The 15,217-nt window shown below is 37.8% G+C and overlaps 1 protein-coding gene across 1 annotated transcript in view; it reads right to left on the bottom strand.

Annotated features, from left to right (window-relative positions):
- Positions 1–15,217, bottom strand: part of PLPPR1 (phospholipid phosphatase related 1) — a 374,403-nt gene that overhangs the window by 303,721 nt on the left and 55,465 nt on the right. The window lies entirely within an intron of this gene.

Below are 15,217 nucleotides of genomic sequence, written 5' to 3'. Positions count from 1 at the left end.
ATACAACCTTACCTACTTCACTTGTTTATTAAGAAGATGAACAGATAGAAGATGTAGAAGAACTTAGTACATTTTGAAGCCCTGTTTAAGTTTTCTTCTCATTTTTTAAACCATTTCAGAATGAAAACTGAGAGCTACTCTTTGCCATTTCATTCCAAAATTGACATAGAAAATCTATGTTACTTTTCTATATGATGACAAGTGTTCCAGGGTAAACAGAACAGCCTAGGAATGATAAAGCTAGTTTAAGTTGTTTTGTTTTGTTTTTATGTTTACTTATTTTTTGAGAGGGAGAGAGAGATCAGGGGAGGGGCAGAGGGATAGGGGGAATAGGGGACAGAGGATCCAAAGCAGGCTCCTTGCTGACAGCAAAGAGCCCGATGTGGGGCTAGAACTCACAAACCCAGAGATCATGACCTGACCAAAGCAGAAGCTGGATGCTTAACTGACTGAGCCACCCAGGCGCCCCAAAGCTAGTTTAAGCTTTAAAGGTAAATGCCTCCTCCCTTCCCCTTGTGACATGTCTGACATAACAGCAAGCACATCTCTCGGCTTCAAGTACTTTAGGTCCATTCTCTGAACTTTCAAGCAACTTGGAGGAAGCTCAGACCAAGGCATTAAGGTTAAAAACAAAAACACAGATCACCTGGTGGCTCAGTTGGTTGAGCATCTGACTGACTCTTGATTTCAGCTCAGGTTTGTGATATTGATCCCCGCTTCTGGCTCTGCGCTGACAGCATGGAGCCTGCTTGGGATTCTGTCTCTCCTCTCTCTGCCCCTCCCCTGATCATGTTCTTTCTCGCTCTGTCTCTCTCTCTGTCTCTCTCTCTGTCAATATATAAATAAACAAACATACATACATAAATTTAAAAACAAAAACAGAAAAAAAACTAACAAGAACAATACCATAAGAAATCAATTTCAGATTTTCACTTTCAATTGTATTCAAGGGAATTTCAGGCCAGGCACCATGGTATGTCAGAAATTTCTTTCCTTTTTTTTTTTTTTTTCTTTTTTCTAGAGGATAATTGAAAACATATATTCTTAGTGCCAATGAAAAAGACTCAACTCTGAGAATACAGTTGCTCATAAAACAGCAGAAGAACAGACTACAGAGGAAGATTAGCTCACTAGAATTAAAGATTTTTCTGTATGTGTTTCAGAAAGAAATATCACTGACTCAGGAGCAAGACTTCGATAATTTGCATACTCTGATAAAGTGGGGAGGGTAATCCTGAAACAGCTGCTGTTGTACTGTTTGATGGCGTCAAAACTGAAAGATACTGCATTGATTTCTTCTCAGAACATTGTGAAATTGATAGTAAATGGATTATTTAAAATATGAATTCATTTATAATATGCTTTTAAAAATGTAGTGTAACCCCATTCTGTCAAAAAAATGTGAGAAATTGTCTTTAATTAGAAAGAGATTTGTAAATCTTTACTCAGTTTTTACTAGCATTTGTGATTATAAACTTGCTTAGCTGGAGTGTTACAGTTATGAAAATTAGCAATAAAAACTTATGATTCCTCTATTTCCTCTTAAATTTCACCACGTACACAAGGAATACTCACTAGAGCCTAGAGCCAACAAATAAAGTGATTACTGTTGCAAAATCCTTATTGTTATCCATTTTTATTTTTTGTTACTTGTTACTGAATGACTTTCCTGGACACCAAAGAATTTTGATAAAGATTTAAATAATTATAAAGTACAAAAGATTATGACAAGAGAAAAAATAATCATAATCTTAATATCCAGAAATAATTGTTGTTTAATTAATATTTTTAACTTTTTTATGTATGCATCCACCCATATGTATGTTTTGCAAAATTTGGTCATATTGTATATGTGGTTTTATTTAACGATTCTCTCCTTTTTACTTGAAATTTTGCAAACATCAATAATATAGTTAAGTATTCTTCAGAAATAAATTTAATTTATGATAAACAGGTACTAATTTCCATTTATACAACAACATATTAGAGAACTCATCAGTTAAACAGTCTATAATTACTTTTAGAAATAATTATCATGAAACTTTATATGTGGGGCTCGAACTCCGAACCATGAGATCATGACCTGAGCTGAGATCGAGTTGGATACTTAACCAACTAAGCCAGCAAGACACCCTCTGCCCATTTCTTAAATGGGTTATTTGTGTTTTGGGTGTTGAGCTTAGTAAGTTCTTTATAGATTTTGGATTCTAAAAAATCAGATGTTCCATTTGCAAATTATTTTCTCCCATTCCATAGGCTGCTTTTTTAGTTTTGTTGATTGTTTCCTTTGCTGTGCAGAAGCTTTTTATCTCAATTAAGTCCTAATGGTTCCTGTTTGCTTTTGCTTCCCTGGCCTTTGGCGACTTGACTAATAAGAAGTGGGTCTGGCCAGGTCAAAGAGGTTTCTGCCTGTGTTCTCCTCTAGAATTTTGATGGTTTCCTGTCTCACATTTAGGTCTTTCGTACATTTTGAATTTGTTTTCGTGTATGGTGTAAGAACGTGATCTGGTTTCATTCTTCTGCATGTCACTGTCCTGTTTTCCCAACAACATTTGTTGAAGAGACTATCTTTTTTCCATTGGATATTCTTCCTGCTTTGTTGAAAATTAGTTGACCATATAGTTGTGGGTTCATTTCTGGATTTTCTATTCTGTTCCAGTGATCTATGTGTCTGTTTTTGGGTCAGTACCATACTATCTTGATGACTACGACTTTGTAATATAGCTTGAACATCGGAATCATGATGCCTCCAGATTTATTTTTCTTTTTCAGGATTATTTTGGCTATTTGGGGTCTCTTGTGGTTCCATACACATTTGGGGATTGTTTGTTCTAGCTCTGCAAAAAATGCTCGTGGTATTTTGATAGGGATTGCATTAAATGTGTAGATTGCTTTGGGTAGTATACACATTTTAACAATTTTCGTTCTTCCAATCCATGAGCATAGAATGCTTTTCCATTTCTTTGTGTCCTCTTCAATTTCTTTCATAAGTGTTCTATAGTTTTCAGAGTACAGATCTTTTACCTCTTTAGTTAGGTTTATTCCTAGGTATCTTACTGTTTTTGGTGCAGTTGCAAATGGGATCAATTCTTTTATTTCTTTTCCTGCTGCTTCGTTATTGGTGTATAGAAATACAACAGATCTCTGCATGTTAATTTTATATCCTGCGACTTTGCTGAATTCATGTACTAGTTCTAGCAATTTTTTCATGAGTCTTTTGGGTTTCTACATAAAGTATCATGTCATCTGCAAATAGTGAAGGTTTGACTTCTTTCTTGTCAATCTGGATGCCTTTATTTTTGTTGTCTGATTGCTGAGGCTAAGATTTCCAGTACTATGTTTAATTGTAATGGTGAGAATGGACATCCTTGTCTTGTTCCTGACTGGGGAAAGGCTCTCAGTTTTTCCCCCTTGAGGATGATATTAGCTGTGGGCCTTTCATATATGGCCTTCATGATGTTGAGGTATGTTATACCTCTTCCTACTTTGTTGAGGGTTTTTATCAAGAATAGATGCTGGGGGCGCCTGGGTGGCTCAGTTGGTTAGGCGTCCGACTTCAGCTCTAGTCATCATCTCACAGCTCATGAGTTCAAGCCCCGCGTTGGGCTCTGTGCTGACAGCTCAGAGTCTGGAGCCTGCTTCAGATTCTGTGTCTCCCTCTCTCTCTCTGCCCCTCCCCTGCTTGTGCGCTCTCTCTCTCTCTCTCTCTCTCTCTCTCTCTCTCTCAAAAATAAATAAACATTAAAAAAAAAAAGAATAGATGCTGTATTTTGTCAAATGCTTTTTCTGCATCTATTGACAGGATCATATGGTTCTTCTTTTTTTTTAGAGAGAGATTCATTTTTTTTAAGTTTATTTATTTTGAGAGAGAAAAAACAAGTGGTGGAGGGGCAGAGAAAGAGGGAGAGAGAGAATCCCATACATGCTTTCTGCTGACAGTGCAGAGTCTAATGTGGGGCTCAATCTCATGAATTGTGAAATCTAACCTGAACCTAAACCAAGAGTCAGATGCTTAACAGACTGAGCCACCCAGGCACCCCAGGATCATATGGTTCTTATCCTTTCCTTTATTAATGTAGTGTATCACATTGATTAATTTGCAAATACTGAACCAGCCCTGAAGCCCAGGAATAAATCCCACTTGATCATAGTAAATAATTCTTTTAATGTACTGTCAAATTTGATTTGCTAATATCTTGTTGAGAATTTTTGCATCCATGTTCATCAGGGCTATTGGCCTGTAATTCTCCTTTTTAGTGGGGTCTTTGTCTGGTTTTAGAATCAAGGTAATGCTGGCTTCGTAGAATAAGTTTGGTAATTTTCCTTCTATATCTAGTTTTTTGGAACAGTTTGAGAAGAAAAGGTATTAATTCTTCTTTAAATGTCTGGTAGAATTCCACTGGGATGCCATCTGGGCCAAAACTCTTGTTTGTTGGGAGTTTTTGATTACTGAATCAATTTCTTTGCTGGTTATGGGTCTGTCCAAATTTTTTATTTCTTCCTATTTCAGTTTTGGTAGTGCGTGAGTTTCTAGGAATTTGTGCATTTCTTCCAGATTGCCCAGTTTGTTGGCACATAATTTTTCATAGTATTCTCTTATAATTGTTTCTATTTCTGTAGTGTTGGTTGTGATTTCTCCTTTTTTATTCATGATTTTATCTATTTGGGTCCTTTCTCTTTTCTTTTTGATAAGTCTGGCTAGGGGGCTATCAATTTTGTTAACTCTTTCAAAGACCAATTCTTATTTCGTTGATCTGTTCTACTGGTTTTTTAGATTCTATATAATTTATTTCTGCTCCAATCTTTAATATTTCCCTTCTTCTGCTGGATTTAGGCTTTATTTGCTGTTCCTTTTCTAGCTCCTTTAGTGTAAGATTAGGTTGTGCATTTGGGACCTTTCTTGTTTCTTGAGATAGGCCTGAATTGCAATATACTTCCCTCTTAGGACTACCTTTGTGATTCCCAAAGGTTTTGGACTGTTGTGTTTTCATTTTCATTGGCTTCCATGTATTTTTTTTTTATGTCTTTTTACATTTCCTGGTTAACCCATTCATTCTTTAGTAGCATGTTCTTTAACCTCCATATATTTGAGGACTTGACAAATTTTTTTTGTGTGTGTGGTTGATGAGTTTCATAGCGTTGTGATCTGAAAATATTCATGGTATGATCTCAATCTTTTTGTACTTGTTGAGGGCTCATTTGTGAGCCAGTATGTGATCTGTTCTGGAGAGTGTTCCGTGTGCACTTGAGAAGGATGTGAATTCTGCTGCTTTAGAATGAAATGTTCTGGATATATCTGCTAAGTCCATCTGGTCCAGTGTCTCATTCAAAGCCACTGTTTCCTTGTAGATTTCCTGCTTAGGTGATTTGTCCATTGGTGTAAGTGTGGTGTTGAAATCCCCTACTATTATTGTATTATTATCAATGAGTTTATGTTTATGATTAATTGATTTATATATTTGGATGGTCCAAGTTGGGGCCATAAATAATTACAATTGTTAGGTTTTCTTGATGCATAGACCCCTTAATTATGATGTAATTCCTTCTTCATCTCTTGTTACGGTCTTTGTTTTAAAATCTAGTTTGTCTGACATAACTATGGCTATTCCAGCTTTCTTTTGACATCTATTAGCATGGTAGATGGTTCTCCATCCCCTCACTTTCAATCTGCAGGTATCTTTAGGTCTAAAATGAGTCTCTTATAGGCAGCATATAGATAGATCTTGGGTTTTTTTATACATTATGATACCCTATGTCTTTTGATTGGAGCATTTCGTCCATTTACATTCAGAGTGATTATTGAAAGGTATGAATTTAGTACCATTGTGTTACCTTTACCTGCACAGTTGGTGTTGCTGGTTGATGCTCTCTGGTCCTTTCTAGTCTTTGTTGCTTTTGGTCTTTTTTTTTTCCTCCAGTTAAAGAGTCCCCCTTAAAATTTCTAGTAGGGCTGATTTAGTAGTCATAAACTCCTTTAGTTTTTGTTTGTCTGGGAAACTCTTCAGCTGTCCTTCCATTTTGAATGACAGCCTTGTTGGATAGAATATTCTTGGCTGCATATGTTTTCCATTCCATATATGGCTGCATATATATTCCATTCAGCATGTTGAATATATCTTGCCACTCTTTTCTGGCCTGCCAAGTTTCTGTGGACAGATCTGCTGTGGACCTGATTTGTCTTCCCTTGTAGGTTAAAGTCTTCTTTCCCTTGCTGCTTCCAGGATTCTATCCTTGTCTGTTTATTTGTGAACCTGACTATGATATGTCTTGACAATGGCCAGCGTCTGTTGGATTTAATGGTATTTCTTTATGCTTCTTGGATTTTGATATCTGTGTCCTTCCCCAGATTAGGGAAGTTTTCAGCTATAATTTGCTCACATAAACCTACTTCCCCTTTTTCTCTCTCTTCATCTTCTGGAATTCCTTTGTACTAATGTGATGTTTTAATAAATCACTGAGTTCCTTAATTCTTCCATTGTTATCCTTGATCTTTGTTTCCCTCTTCTTTTCAGCTTCATTATTTTCCATAATTTTATCTTCTATACTGCTAATTCACTCCTCTGCCTTGTCCATCCTCATTTTTTATAGTCTGTATTTGAGTTTGCATCTCAGTTATAGAATTTTTTATTTCAGCTTGACTAAATTTTAGTTCTTTTATCTCTGCATAAAGAGATTCTCTGGTGTCTTCTATGCTTTTTTCAAGCCCAGCTAATATCCTTACAATTGTTGTTTAAAATTCTAGTTCAGATATCTTATATCTGCATTAACTAAATCCCTGGCTGTCATTTCTTCCTATTCTTTTGAGGTGAATTCCTCCAACTTGTCATTTTGGAGGAAAAAACACAACAATAATAATAATCGAATGGAATAAAAGCTCAAAAATTTAAAAATATTGGGGTGCTTGGGTGGCTCAGTTGGTTAAGTGTCCAGCTTCAGCTCAGGTCATGATCTCACAGTTTGTGGGTTTGAGCCCTGCGTTGGGTTCTGTGCTGACAGCTCAGAGCCTGGGGCCTGCTTCAGAATCTGTGTCTCTCTTTCTCTCTGACCCTTCCCCACTCACACTGTCTTTCTCTCCCTCTCTCAAAAATAAGTAAACATTAAAAATTTTTTTTTAATTTTTAAATCAAATAAAGGAAGCTAGATCACAGTTGTGTTTCTCTGTTTTTCAAGAGAAGCTTGATAGAAAAAGGAGAAAAGAGAAAAAAGAGAGAAAAAGAAAAATTAAAAATTAATGAAACAGAATTTAAAAATAAACATTTTTCTCCTTCTGTATCCAAGAAACAAAAGAAAACAAAAGAAAAGAAAAACAACAACAGAAGCAATAACAAAAAAAAAAAAAAAAAAACGAAAATGCAAATAAACAAACCAAAAAACCCAAATGAAGCTAGATCCAGTTTCCCCCTAGAGGTGAGACCTTGCAGCAGTCTATGGTCAGTAGACTAAGCTCCTGGAAGGGGTTTGCGCTGATCTTCCGAGGGAGGGAGGGGCCTGCTGCTCTGATTCCCAGGCTGACTTGCCCTAGTGGAAAAGAGCCTCAAAAGCACAGAGGGGCGGGGCTTGGTGTAACGGCTCCATTCTCCACTTGGTGGCGCTGTTTAGCTCACTAGGGCCAATCAGTGCTGGTGGGCTAACGTTGAAAATGGCTTCACCTGCTCAATACTCTGTAGAGTGGGAAGTTCGGGCCATCACAGATGCGAGATCAGTCATCTCTCCTGTGTCCCCCACTTCCATCAGCTCCCCACCTTCCCCCTGTCTGTGTCTGAGCTGTCTGCCTACCAGGTGGCACCTCTCTCCAGTGTTTTATCTCAGGTGCAGCTATGTTTCAAAACCCTACACTTTGAAGACCCCCAAGGTTTGGACTTACAGTGATCTTCTGGGAGAGGAACTCACTGTGCTATAGCCAGGGCCAGCTTGTCCCAGGAAATGGTCACTCCACTGTGCAGTGGCTCAGAGTTTATGATAAGTCCCAATGCATAGCCAGCGCCAGGGTTTGCTGCCCTCAACTGGTGTCTCTGTTCCTATATGGGTGAACATGGCCGCTTGATGGAAGCTGCCAGGTCTTTTGCCCATGGAGAGGTCATATCACCTGTACCAAATGCACTCCAAGCAGGGAAACCTCTTCTTCCTGTATGACCCAAGGAATCCTCAGACCACACTGCCCACTCCTGAGGCTCCACCCCGCTTCCTCACTGGAGCACCAGGGGTTGACCTCTGAAACTTCAGACTCTGCTCTGCTGTTTATAAAAAACTGGTGTATTGAAACCCTCTCCTTTTTACCCCATCAATAGTTTTGGGGAACAGTTTTGTTGTACAGTCCCTTGTATGTGTTTTCACTCTTTATCTCTAGCTACTTTCAGGGGGAGTGTTTTCTTGTACAAACCCAATGCACTTCTCTCTCTCCCCCTTTATCTTCTGTGTGAAAAGGGCTCCCTCCCCTCTGCAGCACTACAGCTCTTCTCTCTCCCAATTCACATCTCCATACCACATACCTGCCACATTACCTCCCTCAAATTATACAGAATGTTCTGTTAATCCTCAGATCAATTCCCTATGTGTTCAAAATGGTTTGATGTTGATCTAGCTATGTTTGAGGACAAGACAAGCCCAGGGTCCTTTTACTCTATATCACATGTTTTAAATGAAGTGTTGATTTTTGATGTTTCCCCTGACTATAGATACTCTCATATCAAGATCTAATAAGTCCTGATTCTTATGACATTTACTGAGAACCCAATAATGTCTGCAGAGGACTTTGAACAAGCTTTTTTTTTTTTTAATGTTTATTTATTTTGAGAGGGAGAGCATGATGTACGAAGGGGCAGAGAGAGAGGGAGAGAAGGATCCCAAGCAGGCTCCATGCTGCCAGAACAGGGCCTAAGGCAGGGCTCGATCTCACAAACCATGAACCCATGATCTGAGCCAAAATCAAGAGTCAGATGCCCAACCAACTGAGCCACCCAGGAGCTACTGAACAAGCTTCTTGTACTTTATATGATAGGTCACTGAGAACAGGATATCTTGGGCCCTTCCAACTACATCATCACTAACACTGAAACACCTCCAGCTTTTTCCTGCCTCTGTTTGGATATTATAGAGTATTTTAGTAACTACAATGTGTTTGTACCAGAGTATATGTGTTTGTGAATAAAATATTGTCATTAATAAAAGTTATTAAAAATAACTTCTATGTCCACTTGTGATTTATCCTCCTCAGACCTAAAATATCTATAAATATAGTTTGTATTTATTCTCGCTAGAATTCAATATTTTATGTAATTGTTGGAATGTAAATGTTCATGAGGTGGCTGGGTGGCTCAGTTGGTTAAGCGTCCAACTTCAGCTCAGGTCATGATCTCACGGTTTGTGAGTTCAAGCCCTATGTCAGGCTCTGTGCTGACAGCTTGGAGCCTGGAGCCTGCTTCAGATTCTGTGTCTCCTTCTCTCTCTCTTCCCCTCCCCCACTTGTGCTCTGTCTCTCAAAAATAAATAAATGTAAAAAAAAAAATTTAAAAAAAAGAAATGTAAATGTTCAAGGATAGAAAGAATGAGAAGGAAAAAGGAGAGAACATGACAGTGATATGGTTGATCACTGGTTGAATTAGTAGATGCCAGGAGGCTATGCAAAAAAAAATGCTTAAAAGATATTTGACAAAGTACAACATCCATCCATGATAAAAACCCTCCACAAAGTAGTTTTAAAAGGAACATACCCCAATATAATAAAGTCCATATGTGAAAAACACACAGTTGACATCATACTCAATGGTGAAAAAACTGAGATCTTATCCCTAAGATCAGGAACAAGACAAAGATGCCCACTCTCACCACTTTTATTCAACATAGTACTAGAAGTCCACAGCAATCATGCAACAAAAAGAAACAAAAGCCATCCAAATTGATAAGAAAAAAGTAACACTTTCACTATTTGTAGATGACATGTACTATATATAGAAAACCCTAAAGACTCCATGAAAAAACTACCAGAATTGATAAATGAATTCAGTAAAGTTGCAGGATACAAAATCAACATGCAGAAATCTGTTGCATTTCTATACACTAATAATGAAACATCAGCAGAGAAATTAAGAAAAGATTCCCATTTACAATTGTGCCAAAAATAATAAAATACCTTGGAATAAACTAAACCAAAAAAAGGAAAGACCTATACTCTAAAACTATAAAACACTGACGGAAAAAAACTGAATATGACACAAACAGATGGGAAGATATTCCATGTTCATGGATTGGGGGAAACAATATTGTTAAAATGTCCATACTAACAAAAGCAATCTACATATTTAATGCAATCCTTATCAAAATACCAACAGCATTTTTCACAGAGCTAGAACAAACAATCCTAAAATTTGTATGGAAACATAAAGGACACTGAATAGCCAAAGCAATCTTGAAAAAGAAAAAAAGAAAAAAGAAAGAAAGAAAAAGCCTGGAGGTATCACAATCCCAGATTTCAAGATACACTATAAAACTATAGTAATCAAAACAGTATGGTACTGGCACAAAAACAGAAACACAGGTTGATGGAACAGAACAGAGAGCCCAGAAATAAACCCACAATTATATGGTCAATTAATCTTTGACAAAGGAGGCAAGAATATGCAATGGGAAAAAGACAGTCTCTATAACAAATGATGCTGGGAAAACTGGACAGCTACATGCAAAAAAATAAAATTGGACCACTTCCTTAAATCATACACAAAAATAAACTCAAAATAGATTAAGGACCTAAATGTGAGACCTGAAACCATAAAAATCCTAGAAGAGAGTACACTCAGTAATTTCTCTGACACAGCTGCAGCAATATTTTTCTAGATACATTTTCTGAGGTAAGGGAAACAAAAGCAAAAATAAACTACTGGGAAAACATCAAAACAAATAAAAAACAAAATTAAAAGGCAACCTACAGAATGGGAGAAGATATTTGCAAATGATATATCTCATAAAGAGTTAGTATCCAAAATATAAAGAACTTCTATAATTCGACACCATAACACTACTAATAATAATCCTATTAAAAATGGGCAGAAGACATGAACAGACATTTCTCCAAAGAAGACATACAGATGGCCAACAGACACAGGAAAAGATGCTCAACATCACTCATCATCAGGGAAATGCAAATCAAAACTACAATGCACCTCACATCTGTCAGAATGGCTAAAATCAAAAGCACAAGAAACAGCAAGTGTTGGCAAGGCTATAGAGAAAAAGGAACCCTCATGCTCTGTCGGTGGGAATGCAAACTGGTGCAGTCACTGTGGAAAACAGTATGATGGAATTTCCTCAAAACATTAAAAATAGAGCCACCATATGATCCAGCAATTCTACTTCTGGGTATTTATCCTTTTCTTTGGAAAGTATCCTTTTCTTGGATAAATACCCAAAAGTAGAATTGCTGGATCATATGGTGGATGGAGTCCATCAGGCTCTCTCTCTCGCTCTCTCTGTCCCTCCCCCACTCATGCTCGCTCTCCTCCTCTCTCTCTCTCTCTCTCTTGCTCTCTCTCAAAATAAATAAATAAACATAAAAAAAAAAAAGCTTGTTCAAAGCTCTCTGCAGACATTATTGGATTCTCAGTAAATGTCATTAGCATCAGGACTTATTAGATCTTGGCATGAGAGTATCTATAGTCAGGGAAAACATCAAAAATCTCTTTAGAGGAATATAGGACTATTTAAAACTTTGCTTTAAATAAGTTTTGTCCTTCCTCATTTTTTATCATGTTTTGAGAATAAGGTCCTGACCTAGCATCTAATTTCCCATGCTAGATCTGTGATAAAGTCTAGAAGGTAATGCTGCTTAGCTGGGTATTTAATTTTTCCAATACAAACACAGAGAAATAGAGAAACAGAATGAAGCAGACAGTTGTGGGGTGTGTAACAGAGAGAAAGAAAAAAAAACAATTTCCAGTTAGGTCAGGTTCCTTTTGAAGACAGCTATACTTTTCTGCCCTTAAATTATATGAGAAAAACATACATTTTTTTTTGAACAAAATATCCCTCAACATAAATTATCTCTGAAGTTTCTGCCAGTTGCAATCAAAACAACATTGAGTAAAACACTAGCCAGAAATAATTAATCTCATATCTACCTATTGGACCACAGGTATGATTCAAATATTCTCCTTTGCTAACATTAGATCTCTGAATATCCTGGTTTCCGCTAAAAAGACCTCATGCTCTAACATTACTTTTCTAACTTTCTTTGCTAAAACAAACAAGCAAGCAAAAAACACCACTAAACAACTTTCTATTATATGTATACAATGTTCAAAACTAGAGTTCCTTTTTTATGAGATAATAGTGGTCATATTAAGGTATTACACATTGAAGTATGAATGCCCAATAGGTTAAGCCCCCCCAGAGATATTTCTCTTAGATATACAGTTTTAATTTCTAATTGTTGAATTTTATGTAGTGGGAAGGACTGATAATGACATTGTGATTCCTCTCAAATTTAACTTAACCCAACAGACAAGAAATTACTGGTTTTGGAACCATATTTGCATTCAATGCAGTAAGAACCTGAATTTGCCTGTAAGTTAATTTCCTCAGCCATGAAATAAGACAAATGTCTCCCTTTCAGATTTGTAGAAACAAATAAGGTAGCATTTGTAAATCACAGAGCCAAGTTTGTGGTGTTCAAATCATAGACGTGACTAGTTATCTTAGTTAATTTATTTGGAAAGGTGTGGGATTTGCCTTACATTAGAAGTCACCTGCTCCACCTTTTATTAAAGACAGCCCTCAAATCATCAGGGAATGTCTTGGTTTAGGGCGGTCTCACGGCAGCATGAGGAAATGAAAGCCTACAGTAAGGAATGGTAAACACTTAGCATAACCGCCATCAATCCTAGCTTCTGTGTCTACAGCAGATACTACTAACTGATGGAGCGCTCGTTCTCACTGGCCAGAGACACAGTTTCAGAGTTTCAAAAAAGTAGTTCAGGCAACCACTCCTAAGTAATCAGAGCAAGCACTGAGATTAAAGCATTTTGCCATTAACAGTACAGGACAAAGATCAGCAAATTTTTCTGTATAGAGCCAGAAAGTATTTTTTTATTTTTCTGCCATATGGTCTCTACTGCAGATACTCAATGTTGCCTTCCTAGTATGAAAGCAACCATAGACAGTATATAAACAAAGGGGAGTGGATGTGTTCCAATAAAACTGCATTTACAATAATAGGCAGTGGGCTTGGCCCACAGGCATGATGTTTGTCAACTCCAGGTCTAGAGCCTCTCCTAAATTCAAGGGGAGGGAGCCTGGGTGGCTCAGTCAGTTAAGCATCAGACTTCAACTCAGGTCATGATCTCAGGGCTCCTGAGTTCCTAGGGCTCTGAGCTGTCAGCACAGCCTGCTTCGGATTCTGTGTCTCCCTCTCTCTCTCTGCCCCTCCCCCACTCATGTTCTGTCTCTCTCTCAAAAATAAATACACATTAGGGGCGCCTGGGTGGTGCAGTCGGTTAAGCGTCCGACTTCAGCCGGGTCACGATCTCACGGTCCGGGAGTTCGAGCCCCGCGTCAGGCTCTGGGCTGATGGCTCAGAGCCTGGAGCCTGTTTCCGATTCTGTGTCTCCCTCTCTCTCTGCCCCTCCCCCCTTCATGCTCTGTCTCTCTCTGTCCCAAAAATAAATAAACGTTGAAAAAAATTTTTTTTAAATAAAAATAAATAAACATTAAAAAAATTTTTTAAAGCAAGGGGAGTCACTATAATGACAAATGCTGCTGAAATAATTTCAGGAGTTTGCAAAGGAAGTATTTTGGCAGCCTGGCAAGGTGAGGGATGTGAAAATAGCCCTGAGACCTGAGAACTTCCTCTTCTTAATTTTACCTGAAATCCTGCTGAGTCCATTATTCTCCCAATTCTCAGAGATTGTAGAGGTCAGTGTGCCCCATTTCTCTTGGACCTCAGCTGATTCAGTATGTCTGTTCCAGGCGTTTACATCAATGTTAAAATACACCAGCTGAACTCTCAACAATAGCCAAATTATGGAAAGAGCCTAAATGTCCATCAACTGATGAATGGATAAAGAAATTGTGGTTTATATACACAATGGAGTACTACATGGCAATGAGAAAGAACGCAATATGGCCCTTTGTAGCAACGTGGATGGAACTGGAGAGTGTGATGCTAAGTGAAATAAGCCATACAGAGAAAGACAGATACCATATGGTTTCACTCTTATGTGGATCCTGAGAAACTTAACAGAAACCCATGGGGGAGGGGAAGAAAAAAAAAAGAGGTTAGATTGGGAGAGAGCCAAAGCATAAGAGACTCTTAAAAACTGAGAACAAACTGAGGGTTGATGGGGGGTGGGAGGGAGGGGAGGGTGGGTGATGGGTATTGAGGAGGGCACCTTTTGGGATGAGCACTGGGTGTTGTATGGAAACCAATTTGACAATAAATTTCATATATTGAAAAAAAAATACACCAGCTGATGTCTCCTACCCAGGCCACTTACTATTAATGTTAGATTACCACTGGGCTTTAACCTTGAGTTTGAGGTTCCTTCCCACTTAACTCATAATCCAAAATATCACTGGAGATTCCCATTGCCTCATCAATTAAAGAAACCCTTTAATAAAATGGTATTGCCTCCCCCATAACCATGCAACGAACTGAGTTACAGAAAAGTACTACCAAAACCTTCAACTTTCTCTTGGAGAATCCTCACACTGAGTCCAATGTTATACTTTCTTCAACAGGGAGAAATATGGATAGTCGGCTGTATGACATTGGGCAAGTCATACTGACCCACAATTTCTTCATCCATAAAATAGAGATAATAACTTCCCTACTTACTTCACACAGTTGTGTGAGACTCAAAGGATACCTTTTTTACTTAGGTTTATATGTGTCATGAAAGCCACATCAGCCATTACAACATTTTTTAGTCTGCCATTCACCTCCACACACATCACCATAGTTACTCACAACCATCAAACTTCAGGGCTATTATTGAAGGAATATATCTGCTAATGCAATGTTCCTTCCCAAATCAGAGATGTTTGTCCTGATCAATGTCCTACCTTCTTCATTCATCACATGACTGAGTATGTAATGGTCTGCAGATGGATTCTGGCTTTCATTGCTTTTTGGTGCCAAGACTCTTTCAACTATCCAGCATAAATATAAACTATAAAGTTACTTAAATCCTACATGTCTATGCCAAGGAAGGTGATGATAAAAAGTTCT

This window comes from Felis catus, chromosome D4 (genome assembly GCF_018350175.1).
Source record: "Felis catus isolate Fca126 chromosome D4, F.catus_Fca126_mat1.0, whole genome shotgun sequence".
Taxonomy (NCBI): domain Eukaryota; kingdom Metazoa; phylum Chordata; class Mammalia; order Carnivora; family Felidae; genus Felis; species Felis catus.
This window is presented reverse-complemented; position numbering and strand designations above follow the sequence as displayed.